The sequence below is a fragment of the Lepisosteus oculatus genome (assembly GCF_040954835.1).
Source record: "Lepisosteus oculatus isolate fLepOcu1 chromosome 22 unlocalized genomic scaffold, fLepOcu1.hap2 SUPER_22_unloc_1, whole genome shotgun sequence".
Lineage (NCBI taxonomy): Eukaryota > Metazoa > Chordata > Actinopteri > Semionotiformes > Lepisosteidae > Lepisosteus > Lepisosteus oculatus.
In genome coordinates this window covers 776,137-792,563 of record NW_027167649.1, presented here as the reverse complement: position 1 = coordinate 792,563, position 16,427 = coordinate 776,137, and positions in this window count along the sequence as shown.

The window sequence follows — 16,427 nt, the reverse complement described above, 5'->3', positions numbered from 1 at the left end:
ACATTTTTATGGATGCAGACATGATGCTGAGTTTAAAACTGGGGATAATAGACATTAAATGAAAGCTCTGAGTCTCTGCTTTCATGTGCACTTGGTTTAAGATTGTAGTATGCAGGAGGTCTCCAAGTTATCCCATAACTTTGGGATAATGATTGGCTCTAAGGGCTGGATTGGTCGGGCTGGGTTGGGAAGCGGGGCTGGGCTGGGCACAAGTCTCGGCTGGACGAGGCGCCATGTGCCATGGCCCCTCTTGCACGCCCCGGTCGGAGCCCACCCTCCCCTTCTCGCGGGAAGGCTGGGGTGCCGGGGGGGAAAGCCATCGTCCACGGCGGTGAATCTAGACATGCGTCGGGCCCTTCCCGTGGATCTCCCCAGTTGAGGCTCGCCTCGGTAAACCTCTTCCTGCCCGGGGAAGGCCGGCAGGTGGTGGGCGGCCTCGGCCAGTGTCTAGCAGCTGGCTTAGAACTGGTGCGGACCACGGGAATTCGACTGTTTAATTAAAACAAAGCATTGTGAAGGCCCGCGGCGGATGTCGATGCGATGCGATTTCTGCCCAGTGCTCTGAATGTCAAAGTGAATAAATTCAATGAAGCACGGCTAAACGGCGGGAGTAACTATGACTCTCTTAATTCCCTTGGGTAAGGAGTGGAGACTTATTGACCTCTACCTCCATGTGTTCCCGCTGGTAACTCTACTGCTCTGCTTGAGGATGTAGAGGCCAAATGAGGTCTAAATTATCTTACCCCTCCTGTGGGCCTGCCAACCCACTAGGTAGTACCCACGGCGAAACCTCAAAATGGAGAATAATGTTAATGATGAACCATACCAGATGGCATGTCGCCCAGGCAAATAAGATGCCCTGGAAGGACCTGGGGTTGGGACCTATTCCAATAAATCCCTACAGGACCCCAGTAGTTAAGAGTTATCAGCAGGCTCTCCGGAGGAGAGTGACCCGGGCTGGACTATACAGAAAACATGCTCTGGATGCTCCTCTCCTGGCTGGGTTTAAACAGTACCTTATACAGGACCTGGGTATGGTAAACTGCTCTCAGGAGGTAGGTATTTAAAATTGGGCAGAGACTCACAAAGTACATATTTTAACTCATATTTTAATTTTAACTAATTTTAGCACAGAATTCATCTATCTGAGATTGTGCCAGTCGCCCTGCAACTCACAACTTGCAGCCCACTGAAGCTAAGCAGATGTTAGCCGGGTCAGTACCTGGATGGAAGACCTCCTGGAAAAAACTAAGGTTGCTGCTGGAAGAGGTGTTAGTGGGGCCAGCAGGGGGCACTCACCCTGTGGTCCATGTGGGTCCTAATGCCCTAGCATAGTGACGGGGACACTATACTGTAAACAGGCGCTGTCCTTCGGATGAGATGTAAAACCGAGGTCCTGACTCTCTGTGGTCATTAAAAATCCCATGGCGTTTCTCAAAAAGAGTAGGGGTGTAACCCCGGCCTCCTGGCCAAATTTCCCATTGGCCCTTACCGTTCATGGCCTCCTAATAATCCCCATCTATGAATTGGCTTCATTACTCTGCTCTCCTCCCCACTAATAGCTGATGTGTGGTGAGCGTTCTGGCGCACTATGGCTGCCGTTGCATCATCCAGGTGGATGCTGCACATTGGTGGTGGTGGAGGGGACTCCCCATTACCTGTAAATCACTTTGAGTGGAGTGTCCAGAAAAGTGCTATATAAGTGTAAGCAATTATTATTATTATTATTATTATTATTATTATTATTATTATTATTATTAAAAATAAACCCTAAAAACATTTTTTTTAGATAGACAGCATTTCCAGATTCCTGTTTTTTATGGATCCGTCTGAAGCATCCTTGATGTTTGTGAAGGACATTCCCAAAACGTGCAATTTTTTTTACCATCTGAGGATGACTGGACTGTCTCACCAAACCATGCTAATTACATCAAAAACATCAACCAGTTCCTGTGCTACATCCTGAATACCACCAACCAGAATACCTACATCCTGAATACCACCAAGACAGAGCATCCTAACGGACATTCAGCAAAAAAACAGCAAGGATGTCTCACAGGACGTCATCAGAAAAAGGTATTTTCCATTTGGAACTCTGATTCCTGTTGGTTTCCAGTTCCAGTACATGACAGGAATTGACGTTAATGGTACTACTCCTTCTGCCACAGATAAAGCCAGCTGCAGAGTCCTTGGCCTAGAGCCAGTGACTGCTGGAAGGTGCTGAGGGCTACAAAGAGAGATGTGGAGCAGATACTGGAGAAGACGCACACCTCTGAAGACATCACCGTGCCTGAGCAGCTGGTTTTGCTGTATTTCCTACAGGCTATTCTCCAGCTGAAGCACCTGCAGCACCAAGGGGTGATAAAGAATATGACAGTAAGAATGACAGTCGTGCATATTTCAGTTGTTTGGTCAAGTTCTAACAATGACACAATTATCTGACATTTATAAAGAGACAGAATAACAGTGCTGGTCAGGGCTCATCACTGTCATTTAGGTGGCGCTCCCGTTACTTAGGGCCTTTACAGGGAGACTGGACTGGAGGGAGGGGTGAGGGAGAAGATGCTTTCAGCTCTGTGTTCAGTCAAGCAGATTTAACACACTGGAGATTGGTAGTGTGAGAGTGGAATTTGATCTCCACCCCAACTTCTCTTCAGTAACTCCATATGGAACAAGAGTTAGTGAATGGCAAACATCAAGTTCAAACAGCCTCAGCAGCACTAAATCGTAACGATTCTTGTTGACACCTCGTCATGTAAGTGGAGTGTAAGTGGAGTGTCCAGAAAAGCGCTATATAAGTGTAAGCAATTATAATAATTATTATTAATGTCCGCCTGGAATTTCCTCCCCTTAAACATTTTGTTATATTTCTGCAGCAGAACATAGCAAGAGCCTGGTTCAGGCCTTAAATTTAAGCTTTGAGGGTGAAAAGTCATATTTCTTATATTTCTTAATGTGTCCACTCAGCAGACAAACGGGAAAAAAAGCCCCAGAAAACAGTAGGCAGAAATGTTGTTTTGGTCCTCAGAGGTCAGAATTTTCAATTGTAGTCCTGTCAGGGTCCTGGGAATGATTTGAAAACCTTGTTCTAGGTGACTACTAGCTTGGATAAAAATCTGGGACAAATTGATCAATTAGAAAAAATTCGACATAAAGTTTTGTGAAGCCTGGATCTTGGATTAAATTTATCGCATATAATAAATAAATCATATTGAAATTAATATCAATGAAAACCATTGCAATTGCTATAAAAACCTTTAGACACTGCTAGAGACCCTTATCTGCTGTTATGCATTGAAAAGAAACCTCAGAATTGTCTTCTGGTGTGAAAAAAGGAGCACTGATAAGAAACTGATTGATTACCCCTTCTGAGTCAATGATTGACAGCTAGAAAGCAAGTGGCATGCAGCCAGAGGCTTCTAGAGGAAGTTTTACCCCCCAAGGCCTCTGAATGGCTGAAAATACAATGAATGACAGCGCTTATTTACCAATCAGATCGCCTTATTTCGGTCACTTTTGCTACAAATATGTACTACATAGTCCATAACCTATCAGTAGCCTCTAGGTCTGGAGGAGGGATAGTCTACGCTTTGTGGATGTATATCGTGCTTCAGAATAAGGTAAAAACACGGGATATATATATATTTTTTGCTGGTTTTTGCTTTTGCGGTTTTGTTTTGCTGGCTTATTAATTACCTCATCGATGCATTTTGGTTTTTAAAAAAACATTTTTTTATAAAGCTGTGGTTGTCGTTTTTCAATTAATAACATGGTTTTGTTTTTGTTGGTAAAAAACGATAAAAAATTATGCAGGAATCAAAGGTAGATATTAAATTTACACCGTTTTGTTGGTAAAAAACGATTAAAAATTATGCAGGAATCAAAGGTAGATATAAAATTTACAACGGTTTTGTGAAACTCAAGTTGAACCCTTTTCGATTAATAGAAGGTTTTCTATAAGGTATTGTGGTTTTGGTGATGTAAAACAATGAAGTGAGATGGGATTTTTGAGGCAAGTTTTTCTTAAACGTGGCAGATATGTCTTCGTCCAGCATTAAGAGAAGTTTACTAATTTATTTGTCTTCCAAAGGTGTCTTTATCTGGATGACAGGTGCAGAGATTCTTGTGATTCCTGTGCCACCTATGTCTTCAGGACTGTGCTGTTGTCTTTATGACTTCTCCATGGTACTCACCCACAACTTCTCCCTTTACAGGATTATTTTTGATTAGGAGACATCTCCAGATTCGAAGTGTTTGAAAAACCAATGAATACAACTTGTCTCCCCAATTTAACGTAAATGGTTTCTACAATAAAACCTTTGGTTGAACCTATAAAAAATTTTTTTTTCATTTTAGTTAACGATGACAAAATGCTAGCGAATATAATCCACAGTGAATGATGAAGACTAAATTGCTTTGCATTTTTATTTGAGCGAATTAAGATGAATCAAAATGACCTGTTTGACTAAAACTCAAACTGAAATTAATTTAATCACATGAAGTTTGCCGTTTGTGCATTTACTTTCTGTGTGGCCAGTAGCAGGCTGGCTATTGGGAATAATCCCGGGGCTGTGCAGTGCCTCAGGGCTACTGCTGTGTGAGAATCTCCAGTATCGGGGTGTGCCGTTCTCTCTCTCCTCTTCTCCCTTGTTGAGCTGTAGTTCTTTCCAGCCATTCTTCTCCACACCCCCCATCATGAATCCCTATTGTGCGTTAATTGATTGCTACCCAGATAGACAATGAGATGTATACACTGTAGTGGTTTGATGGGTTTACTGAGACAATTATTAATTGTAGCAGTAATCACGAGGTTGTTCGCTTTTAGAAAATCAATCGTCAGAACAACTAACAACGCACACACACGGGTTCAATACACGGGATACATTTATTAATATAAACTGTGCACCAAACATATACTAGTCTGCCTGGATATGAGCGGCAGACCTTACTGTGAGGGTTATCAATATACAAGGTATATAATCTCGAAGAGATGCAAACACAAAGAGATACACAACAGAGAATATATGTCAATATATATCGTTCGGTTACAAAATCGCTAATCAGTGTTATTACCCACTCTTACTCTAAACTCGGAAGTAAATACATTACTCATGAATTAAATTGATAACAACTTGTGTTGAGGTACAATTGAATTCTCGAGACGCAATGTAGAACATGGGGTTTACTTATCCACTGTGTATGGATTTGGAATTTCCCGGCACGAACACCAAACCAGCTGACAGGCTCTGTTGCAGCCTCTGTTCCAGCGGTTGTCCAATGGGCGTTGTGTCGGCGTCCTCTGGCTACCGGCCAACCAGTCAAGGTGCAGCTCGGAGTAGGACGGGCGGAGGAATCTAACTGCGGCGCGCAGGGCAGTCGTTGCTCCGAGGGGATCTACCAGCAGTCCGGCTGGGTAGTAGAAAGTCTCTATGCACAGAGTGTGACCGCGAGTCCTCACAAGTCACTCTTTTGCCTGGGAAGAAACCGGTTTGTTCCCGGTCCAGCGCTGCTTCTGAATAAGCTATTCAGGTTGTCGACGAGGGTCCAACTGTAGGCTGCCGTTGATCAAGCGGAGCATTCACGTTGGTAGAATTCTGAGTACGTACGGGATCCTTGGCCTCGCGCTTAGAACAAAGTCCAAGTCCTTTTGCAGACAACAGCAGTTGTCACGTGATTGTCTCTGAGGATGCGCGAAAATGGCCAAGGAGAGCCCAGAACTGAGCTTGCGCTCCCTTTTTGATCAAGACCCAGATGTGTGCTGATTGGTTGAGAGTTTGGCGGGCATTGGAGACCCACGTGCTATTACCACGCCCTGCCAGTCCCTGATTGGTTGGTCAAGGTGAGATATAAGTCACTTACTCTTGACACTTAGGAATGCAGTCCAGATGTCCATTCGGCACTCTCTAGACTGATAGGCGCCAATGGATGACCATTGATCATGATAGCCAGGCTTAGCTAATTGCATCCCCATCTGGGAGCTTGTTTCTTATCAAAAGAAAACATCTTAAATCAGCCTGCATGAATTCTTTCTCTGTGGCTGCACCACAGAGATGGAGGGTGAGATGGATGTTTCCTTTAGGAGCATACCAACGCTTAATTCTGTCTTATTAATAAGCATTGCCGCTACATATCCCCCCTTTTTGAAGGTCACCAGGTCCTGAGGCGTTGTTGCCTTCAAAACAAAAACAGAGTTAAGTGATGTCTGTTGTACCACGGTGGATTCTACCACCCAATATTCACATTACCTCTCGAGAATTTGTACAGGAAATAGTGTTGGAAAGAACATTGCGTATACCTGCTCTCAGTTATAAGGTACATAGAAATGAGGCATCGGGCATCATCATTAGCCCTAGACCTTAAACTTCCGGCAGTTCACTATCAGTATCGGATAGCTCTGCAGCAGGCAGACGTTTGGGAGTGGTTACCTGATTTCGGTGATACACCATTGCTCCCTTTGTCTCATTCAAACTACCCCGCAAGGCTTTGATACAAGAGAACAGCATCCAACACATTACCCCAGCCATGATCCAGCTACCCAGCAGCAGTGTCAAGATGACCACGTTTACTGTTCCTAGCGCCCCAGAGGATCCACAACGACTGTGCTTGGGACCTACCAGTGTAGTTTTTAAGTTTGTGTCGTTGAGAACAAATTCGACTACCTGTACACCCTCAAGACTTACTGTCTCTTGGATTCTCAAATCCAAGTCAACGCTGTGTCCTCTGAAAGCGTCCACAATCTCGAGTTCCGTTTCATACAGTTCTGACTCCAGGTGATACAGTGCTAAATCGTTGAGCTGCACTATAGCTCCTTCAGGAACTTGTAGAAAAACTGTTTGGTTGGGTAGCTGCACTTTGGTAGCTGTATCATGTCTGTCATAGGTTATTGTAACAGTTAACTGTGGTGTGCTGACCAGCCAATGCTTTCCCACCTGCTCAACCTGGGGTTCGTTAACCTCACTTTTGCTCGTCACTGTGGCTTTACACTTTTCAGTGGCAGCCCCCTTTCTGATACCAGACAACTTCTGAGTTGTGTCCCTAAGGAATGGCTTACTTGGGCATACCCAGTGGATATCCTTGGTTGATATACACAGTTCCAGGTTTGGAACAAGGTACAAATTCGGATCATCCTCCTGGTAAGCTACGAGCGGTGGGGTGGTCAACTTCACATGCATGTCCCCCCTCCAGAAGCCAACGTTCGATATAGACTTGAGTCTATAGATATCCTTGCTACTCACGATGGGAAGGTTCAACAGGAAACCTATTTCCTTGGCTTCGGGGTTGACATGTATGGGAATGGCACTGCCTAGACTGTATGCAAGATGTACTTGCAATGGCTGCACCATCTCGGAAGTGGTTGTCTTCAGTACTTCTTCAACTAAGGACAGTGGAACCAAGTAGGTTGGAATCTGTCCCATGGCTAGGCTAGTTACTGTGGCACTAAGCTCCCTAAGCAGATCCTGCGTCAGCATTCTGACCTGTTGCACATAAGCGTAGTCCCACTGTAACACGTCGACAATCCTGCCCACTGGACATCCTGTGGAGGGTGTTATTTAACACTGCTGCATGAAGGTTTACTGCTAAAATTGTGCCCTGTAAGGTTTTCCCTAGGCTTTCCAGCCGCTGCTGCTGTTGATACAGCTTGTCATAAATTTCTGGCATTTCCTTACGTAACCCAGACACCTGCCTTCTCAGGGTGGTCAGGGTGACAGTGTTAGCAGCAAACAGACCCGCTGAAAATAGCGAACCCACGGCGGAGGCTGCAGCAATCAGACCCCCCAAGAACCTTTTGGGGCGGCTGAGGCCTGTCATCTCCTCCTGGGTGACTGTTGCCTTCCTCAGCTGGCGGAGCATGTGTATAGTGTCTAGCTGGGCATGCCATACAGTATCCCCAGCCCACTGCCTACCATGATAGGACACCCTACTGTTCACGTTGATGTGCTTCCGAAACACATCATGTGTGTCGCTGAGTATATGTTCTGCAATTTGTTAACAACAATCCGGGAGCGTCCTGCAGGACTATGCCGGTAGGAGGACCGGGTTCCACAACTTCAAGGGGCTGTGTCGAGGCGATCCCCAGTACTGTCAGGACCAGCCGTGGCAGTTTTAGGATTACCATTCTGGAACACAGGTGAGGCACATGGTACAGTTCCACTATATTTTTGAATATATTTTCCTAGCAGGACCTACACTACAGTACCTAACTACCTGCAACTACAAAGGGGCACCCCCCTCTTTGATCGGGTTTGGACTTTTAACCGTATTCTGTGTCCTCCGGCGCCATTTGAGGTGGGCGATACAACTGGAGGTGGTTGCGATGCACCCACTTGTAGACCAGAGATTGCCTTCCTTTTTCAATCCGAATTCGATAAGCTACCGGTGATACCTTATCGACAATCTCGTGGGGTCCTGACCAACTGGGTAAGAACTTCCGGGCCACCCCTGTGGGTTTGGCAAATTGGAAGTACAGGACCTTGTCTCCTACTTGGAGTTCCTGGTTAACTGCCTTTCGGTCATAGTATGCTTTCCTACCCTCTGCACTCCTTCCCAGATTGTTCTGGGCAAAAGCAAAGGTTGCCTGCAGATGTGCTCGCAGGTCTGACACATACTGATGGGCCGTAGCAGCCCCCGTCGTGCTCAGGTCCTCCACCCCATAAAGACAGTGTAGGGGAAGAGTCATCTTCCGACCTGTCATCATCTCAAAAGGTGGGACCCCCGTAGAGCAATGGGGCGTAGCTCGGATGGCCATCAGAACCAGGGGCAGCTTAATGTCCCAGTCCCTACTGCTGGTGGAGACAAACTAACCACCGTTCGGTTTGCCCTTTCTGCCTGGCCCGAGGATTGAGGGTGGTAGGAGATATGCAACTGGGCCTTGACCCCAAGCATATTCCACAGGGTTGCCATTACTGTAGCTGTGAAATGGGTTCCCCGATCCGAGTCCACGGTCAGGGGGAGTCCCCATCGACTGAACACATGGTTCACCAACAGCACTGCAGTTGTCTCTGCCGTGTCGTTGGGTGCTGGAAGGCACTCAATCCATTTTGTGAATGCACACGTAACAGTGAGGAAATATTTGTTCCCTCTGGATGACCTCACCAGCGGCCCCACCCAATCCATTTGTAGATTGGACCAGGGGAATGTCATCCTGGAAGATCTGACGCAGCTGCTGACGCTGGCTTTCCGTTTCCAGGGCATCTGCCTTACCAACCTGTTCCTGTACCTGCTCTAGGAACCCCGCTTTTGACGGCATGGCGGTATCCCGGGTCGCACTCTCGGCTGAGTGGTCCGTCGGAACACCTGCGTGTACTGTGTACACAACCATCCTTATCGCTAAGGTCCACTCTGCATGTATGATGTTAATTACTCATTTAAAATGTGAGTGCTAGTTGAACACACCATGAGTGCTGTATTTCAGCTTCATAGTGGCACTCTGTCGGAAATGTGATTTTTGTTCATATGTTATTTATAAACTGAGTTATTTATAAAGTGAGTCTATGAAATTATTTTTGTGTACTGTACACTTTACATTATGTAATAATTATCAGAAAATACTTTTCTTTTTGTTTAGTCTATTTATATACGGATGCAGCCATTCAAACTGCGCGGGCGATACCGCATTATTTTGCGGTGCGCTTTACGCGGCCTATCGCGAGTTACCGTAAATTCTCCTATAATACCACAATTAAAATAATAGTATCCGGAATTCCCGCAAGGTGGAGCTAGTAAAGCTCAACCTCTCATGTTTGAGCTGTCGCCATCAAAGTCTTTAACGAAGATATTACTAATAGTATTAATAATGAATGACCTTGGACAAGCTGTAAACAAAATATTGCCTTTGTCCACGTTCTTTTTTTCATTGACCGTCTTTGTAAAAGTAACACCACAGCATTTCGCAATCACGCATTTGTTTCCAGTCATGCAAAGTACAGTAATTTTTGAGAATTGATTCACCATGCCCTTCACATGCTCATAAAAGAGATTGATTTAGGAACATAAACATATTACCGTATGCAAACTGTACTGTATACAGTATGTATATGTATATTTAATGTCTTAACTGTGCCCGTTTAAGTATTGAATATTTATATGGAATTTTACCACTGAAGGGAAATCTTAGTAGCTGAGCACAAAAAGAATAGGAGCATACTGCAACGCGTGTGAAGGCCATAAACGATATTAATTTTGGAACTTAAACATACAGTATATGGCTGGTCTCGGTACTTTAAAGAAAACATACACACCAGTATTCCATTTCTCCCTAAACATTAAGCATCGAAGTCTTTAACTAACGTGATACCGGAGTCAACAAGGATACTTTTAGAATTTGATTAAAAGGGAATATAATATGGAATCGCATGAATTATATTCATGTACCGCAACACAAGAATAGTACACGCTGTACATTGTCTGTTGATAATGTTTCTGTAGTGCTTTTTCAGCACTCTGCACGTGACTTTGCCGGTGGTGCTGTGGGTTAGGTTCCTGACTCCCATGTCACATGGTCTGTGATTGAATCCCATGGAAGTATGACTTTATTTTTTAACAAACATTTCTTTGAAATAATGAAACGTTTCCTTAGTCAGAGATTAATTAAAACCTCACTCGCACCAAACAAATTTATATTTCTAAATATCACAACATGATCGAATTTAAGTCATTTTAATAACAATGAATAGTCACCTAGGCGTTACAACAAATTTAAATCAATATATATTAACATTTATATTGATTTAAATCTCCTTTATTTAAAACCCATAAATAAAGCTGATCCTTTTTAGACTTTTAATTATTTAAAACTGTATTACAGCAGCACAATGCACAATGCAACGTAAATCGCTATCTTTGTCTTCTGTGTAATAATGTTCACCTCTCTGTCCAGCAAATTAACAATAGTAATAATAATGAACTTTATTGTATATGGCGCCTTTAAAGGTGGCTCCTCAAAGCGCTTTACAGGTTAAAAACAATAACAACAATACTGTTAGGCTGGGCAAATGATTTTTTTTTAAGAAATACAAAATGAGATATAATTATGTGTTCCGGCTTAGACATTAACGAAGAGCATAACACATGGGCAGTGTAGACGTCGGCTCTGGCTTTCCCATCTACTGTATACACTGCAAGTACAACCCCCTCTCTGCAGGAGTGCTGGCTGTGACGAATTAAACCGGTTTCACAGGTATTTTCAAAGTAGAAGGACACGTCCCCCCCTCAAAAACCCAGTAAGTACAGTACTTACTAGTTAAAGGCTAGGCTCCTCAATGAAATCGCTTTAACATGCTAATGCGTTGGTGTAACAGTCCGGGTGTGGCAAGCTTCTAAGTTCAACCCGACTACGGCGAAAGGAACCCTTCTTTTATTAGAAGACAACGAACATATTTTAGCCCTGAATGAATTAATAGGAAACATGGTTTACATAAAAGACATTTTTCCAAGAAAGTTTAGCCTTTGTCACTAATGAAACCACTAAATAAAGACATAAATATAAAAATCTTAAGATTTTTAAAATACATGACTTTGCTAAAATTAATTTGAAAATAAAAACGATTACAAACGCCAGGGGAGAGAGAGAAAAGGGGAGGGATGTTGGTTTTGCATTGTTTGGGAATGTGGAGTTACATGTTCTGGCTGTTTGTGAATTATCGTTGTTGAGTATGGAGTGTTGAGGGATTGATTTTGTGTAATGCTTTATGTTGAAAATTGAGGTGGATTTTGTTTATGATAAAGAGGATAAACTGGGATGGGAGGAGGGTTTGGTTTTGCATAAGGGGCGGGATTATGATAATTGGAGGAATTTGCGAGAGTATAATGGTTTGATATATTTGATTTTTGTATTGTGGTTGTTATCTATGTTTTTGGTTGGTATTATGTTTATATGGTTGTTTTTGTTGGTTGGTTGTTATTATGGTTATTAATAATACGATCTATAGTTGAAAAATGAGCCTAAATAAAAAGAAAAAGCAAGTGATTAGGTTTATGAGCTATCTAATTATTTATTCGTTTAAAACGCTATATAAAATGAAGTTTATTATTAATTTACTGGACAGAGCGGTGAACATTATTATGCATAAGACAAAGATAACGATCCTGATCAGTTTAGAAATCTGTGTACGCTGTAAGGTTTTTACTTCTTAAACTTTTAAAATACACGTTTCGAATAGAAAGAAATCCTCTTCCTGGTACAGTACTGTATGTATAGCAAACTAGCACGTCTTTTTTTCTCCAATCAGAGGGGTGTCAGATGGTGTCAGCCAATCACCATTCTGAAGCCCTACCATAATCTCTGGTATGGGGAGACCCCAGAATTCTGTCCCATAGTTTAGACAGATGATAGATACTTTTATTGATCCCGTGAGGGAAATAAAGTAAATCATTTTCATTTTAGGAAATTATTAAACGCTCGGTTAAAAGCAAAGGAGATTGTCTGTTATAGTGGACATAAAAACAAGAGTTCGCTGGCATTATATCCTAGAAGGCACAGACCGGCGCCAGACCGGTAAAATGCCTGATGAACTAGGGATTGGACAGTTTCCAAGTGCTTGTACAATCGATGGAAATGTGCAAAAGAAATAAACTAAATAATCATTTATTTCTTTATCATATTAGCTAGCTAATGTCCTCTCTTTGCTAGTTAGTGGTTGTGTTTCTGCGTTGGGTAGCAACTGGTGACTGTTCTAAGGCGTAAGATGTAAACAGCTTAATTTTCGTGTTAAATAATTTTTTAAAATTAAAATTCATTCTATACAGCAATCGCATATTTGGGTACCGTTTCATAAAACTTTCATGCTTAAAATGTTTAGGGAGAAATGGAAGACTGGTGTGTATTTTTTCTTTAACTACCAAGACCAGCCATACACAGTACAGTTTATGTACATACAGTAATGTTTATGTTCCTAAATTAATATCGTTTATGACCTTCAGATGCGTTATGCTCCTCTTCTTTTTATGCTCAGCTACTAAAATTTCCCTTTAGTGGTAAAATTCCATATAAATATTCAAAACTAAGCGGATTAAAATGTGCACAGTAAAGACATTAAATGATTAAATCTTTTCACTACCAACCAATGCACCAACGAGTGCCCCTGTCGGTCATTTTGGACAGCCAATCAATTACTGCGGTGCCACTCCGGTGCCCTGCGGTGGCTTGTGGGTAGGTTACTGTACCGCAGTTTGAATGGCTGTATCTGTAGCTGGGTATTCAGCTAGAATATTATAGAAAATATTGTGGCACCAACATCTTACAGCGTCTTCTTCTATTCCGTCTTATTTCTTCAGAAGAGTGTGGGTGGAGTGAAAGCGCTGAGACACACTGAAGCACAGTCCGTCACTGTTAGTATGATGTGTATATAAGATGATATTCTTATTTTTTCAGAAGAGTGTGTTAGCATGATCTGTATAATGACTGAGATTCTGCATATATGTAATATGTCACTATGCACCTTCTTTCAAGTGTCATGTAGATCACAGCTCCGAACTCACACAGGTTTATTAAAATACTCACACCTGCTCACACCTGAAGAAGGCTTCACAGCTTCTGTCTTCTCTTTTCAGCATAGAATAAACCCATTACTTGTTCCTTCATTAAAATATTCTCATTATTGTTTTAGCTTTGTTTTCACTGTGGCTCTAAAGACCGATACATACAGTGCCTTGCGAAAGTATTCGGCCCCCTTGAACTTTTCAACCTTTTGCCACATTTCAGGCTTCAAACATAAAGATATACATTTTTTATTTTATGTGAAGAATCACCAACAAGTGGGACACAATTGTGAAGTGGAACGAAATCTATTGGATTTTTGAAACTTTTTTAACTAATAAAAAAATGAAAAGTGGGGCGTGCAAAATTATTCGGCCCCTTTACTTTCAGTGCAGCAAACTCACTCCAGAAGTTCAGCGAGGATCTCTGAATGATCCAATGTTGTCCTAAATGACTGATGGTGATAAATAGAATCCACCTGTGTGTAATCAAGTCTCTGTATAAATGCACCTGCTCTGTGATAGTCTCAAGGTTCTGTTGAAAGCGCAGAGAGCATCATGAAGACCAAGGAACACACCAGGCAGGTCCGTAATACTGTTGTGGAGAAGTTTAAAGCCGGATTTGGATACAAAAAGATTTCCCAAGCTTCAAACATCCCAAGGAGCACTGTGCAAGCGATCATCTTGAAATGGAAGGAGTATCAGACCACTGCAAATCTACCAAGACCTGGCCGTCCCTCTAAACTTTCAGCTCAGACAAGGAGAAGACTGATCAGAGATGCAGCCAAGAGGCCCATGATCACTCTGGATGAACTGCAGAGAACTACAGCTGAGGTGGGAGAGTCTGTCCATAGGACAACAATCAGTCTTACACTGCACAAATCTGGCCTTTATGGAAGAGTGGCAAGAAGAAAGCCATTTCTCAAAGATATCCATAAAAAGTCTCGTCTAAAGTTTGCCACAAGCCACCTGGGAGACACCCCAAACATGTGGAAGAAGGTGCTCTGGTCAGATGAAACCAAAATCGAACTTTTTGCCCACAATGCAAAACGATATGTTTGGCGTAAAAGCAACACAGCTCATCACCCTCAACACACCATCCCCAAAAGATTTTAGCAGCCAGGGGTCATGGCAAAAATAAACAGCTTTTGGTAAAGTGGCGCGGCTGGAGCGATTAAATTCAATAGTTGGGTAAAGGCTTCCGAGGTCTGAGACATATAGAGGTGGTGAAAAATGAACCCCAATGGTTTGTATGTGACGCTGGCCAGTAATTCATCCTCAAAGATGTTTCCAAAGGACACCAACGCGTGCTTCACAGAGCATCTGGGAAAGGCAATTGACCTGGACGGGAGCTGGGAAGTGGGCCAGGTCGAGCTGCACTATCCGCATACACTAAACACTTTTGATGAAGACAAAGTTTTTCTGTTCGTCAGCAATGAGCTCCAGACTATATGGACATGTACCTTACCGAGAGGGTACTACAGCAACATCGAGCAGCTCTTGCATGAAATGAAACGGGCTGCGGAAAAATCCAAGTTAACGGCTGTAAGTCTTAAATACAACCCCATTAGCCGGTTGGTAAGGATTGTTAGTGATAAACGGTTATACAGGTGCGTAACCGCCTGGCGAGGATGTTGGGTTTCAAATCGGGTGTCAGAAGTGTAAAATCACCACACCCTGTCGATATGACTAGCGGATTTAACACCATGTGTATATATACACCGATATCGTAGAACACCAGTTAATAGGCGACGTCTACGCACCGCTTTTGCGTTGTGTGCCCTTCAGAGGCGTGAATGGTGAATTTGTCACAGTTTTGTACGACAAACCCCATTACATGCCTGTGAGCATCGATCATTTTAACAACATCACTATTGAAATAAAGACGGATCAAAACGAGCATGTGTCATTTGCATTTGGAAAGGTCATCGTCAAGCTGCATTTCAAACCTGTGAAAGCGACAAACATCTAAAAGGATGAAGGTCATCAAGAGCTACGGGGATCCTTCTTTGTGTACACACTACTACAAACAACAGGCTGGTTATGGATTACCAGGATTTTCAGGGCTACCGGTTCAGTACTGCCGGGTATCGGGAGTATTTTCAGAGCGCTATTTAGAAAAGCCATGCCTTTTCTGAAACGAGGGTTTGAAATAGCTAAGCCACACATGGCATCGGCGGCTAAAAACATCGCCAACATTATAAGCGCTGTCATGTCTAAGGTGGCCGCACATCAGCAGGAAGGTTCGGGTCTAGCATACATCCGCAGGGGTGTCAAGAGAAAAAGACAGACGTCATCATCTCACCGTCGGGGGGCCTCCGAAACCTGATAAAAGAACGGCTAAGCGCAGACAGTCAACTCATAAAAAGCTTCAAGAAGGACGTGACACACCGCAATCAACGAGATACAAAACGAGACATATTTTAAATATGGCTTTTGTTTGTGATGGGTCTGCAGAATGCGCCAAGTAGGAGCTGGACATATTTCAATTAGCGCCTACCCAAACAAGCATCTCGAAAAGCTTTTACATAGAAGTTCCACCCCTCACGGCCCTAACGGAAAACACACCTCTGGAGTTCTACGTTGCAGGCAACGGAGAAGATTATTTAGATTTAAACAACACGCTGCTCTATTTGACCTGTAAAATAATGGAAGCAGACAGTCGGGACATTGATGTGGCAGCCCGTGTGAGTCTAGTGAATTACCCCATCGTGGCCATCTTCAGCCAGGTTGACATCACCGTAGGAGACCGATTGATCAGCCAGAGCAACAACTGCTATCCTTACAGAGCCTTAATAGAGTCTGTCTTGAACTACAGTGAAGAGACGCTGAAGACGCAGTATTCAACAGGGCTCTTTTACAAAAACGCAGCCGGGCAACACGAGTCCACAATTTTGGATGGCCCCAATCAGGGGTTCCGAAAAAGAGCATCATACACAACGCAAAGCCGAAAA